The sequence below is a fragment of the Salvia hispanica genome, chromosome 1, assembly GCF_029641045.1.
Source record: "Salvia hispanica isolate PSC_SH4W2 chromosome 1, Shi_PSC_v1, whole genome shotgun sequence".
In the NCBI taxonomy this organism is placed as follows: domain Eukaryota; kingdom Viridiplantae; phylum Streptophyta; class Magnoliopsida; order Lamiales; family Lamiaceae; genus Salvia; species Salvia hispanica.
The window spans coordinates 40,864,298-40,865,713 of NC_142692.1; the positions used below are offsets into that span (position 1 = coordinate 40,864,298).

General features: G+C 35.8%; 1 long non-coding RNA gene across 1 annotated transcript; it reads left to right on the top strand.

Annotated features, from left to right (window-relative positions):
• Positions 1 to 413: 413 nt before the first annotated feature.
• Positions 414 to 1,185, top strand: LOC148933811 (uncharacterized). Its single transcript, XR_016134531.1, has 2 exons — positions 414 to 584; positions 841 to 1,185. It is a non-coding gene; the product is annotated as an uncharacterized LOC148933811 (long non-coding RNA).
• Positions 1,186 to 1,416: the final 231 nt, after the last annotated feature.

Genomic DNA, 1,416 nt, shown 5'->3' on the forward strand with positions numbered 1-1,416 from the left:
AGGCCCAATCCAAGCCCCATAGATCCCTAACCTAGCCCACACAAAACTCTATATAAAGGGATGAAGGACGCATGACAAATACACACAACATAAGAGTGAAACCCTAGCCTCCACACATCTAATTTTCGGCCCCCTCTCTCTATAGGGAAGTCGAAAATTGCACCTTGTGTGTTCTCGGCATTCTTGTCTTCTCCTTCGAGATCCCTACATTTCTAAGAGATTCCTCCCACAAGGAATTTAGATCTAGAGTTGGGTCATAGGTTAGAAGATCCTTGGTCTTGCAATCACATTGAAGAATAAAGATCTACACGTGGAGAAGTAGCGAGCCACTTCGATTCTTTGGAGAATCATAATTGTAAGTATTCAACGTCATAATTTATTTTATTATGCTTGATTAGTTATGTGTTTTAAAATAGAAGATTAAGTTGTTCCAAGTTTAAAATGAGTTTAATTTGTCAAGTTTAAGTTTGAGAGTTTAAAGACTAAGTTAAAATGCTTAAGTGCTAGGGGTAGCGCATCCAAGGCTTGAGGATGGACAACCTAAACCAAGCTTGAGGAGGTTATTTTGAATTTCAGCTTTCGAAGTGGGGTTTACTTTATCTGTAAGCGTAGTGGTTACATGGTTATAATCATTGTTGTGTCGTGCGTCATTCATATGAGCTTATGGGCCCACGAGGGGTCAGGTCCACGAGGGACCGAGACTAGTCTCATATAGATGTCAGCAAAGTTGAGATGGTTCATTATGTTATGATTCATTACACAATTGGTTATAACTGCTTGCAGCGTATTTCCCACTGAGTGTGCTTGCATGCTCACGCCCCGTTATTTAATGTTTTTCAGGTTAAGGAGTCGGTGACGGGGCATCAGTCAACGTGGTCCACAGTCTCCTAGCCGCTATGTTTGACTAGTAGACCCTTTGATATTTGGGTAAAAGTGAATTGTTTGGAGAGTAAACTTGATAACTTTTATGCTACTATATTTTGAATGATGTAGGTTTCAATCCGGTTAAGCAGGATATTTTATTTTGGTTGGAATACTGGATGAAGTATCTATATTTTTAACATAGTGATAGTGTAGATATCTATATACACATATTTCAGATGTTGGAAAAATATTCTTATTAGTGTTCTTTAAATTTCTTTATATATATAAAAAAAAATATGTCAATGATGGTTTTTCTTTAAATTTATAAAATCGTTTCCATTTTTCTTATTTCCATTTAAATTCTGAATTTTAAAAATAAAAGAAATTAGAATTTTAGTATTTTGGTAGCGTCACCCGTCTTAAAGAGTTCGGGGCGTTACAATAAATAATATAATATAATGGTTTATTATTGAAATATGATAAACAAGTCTAAGGCTTTTTACTAAGAAGGTCAAGTAGCGAAATTCGATGAATCTCCTCATGAGTTTTCCA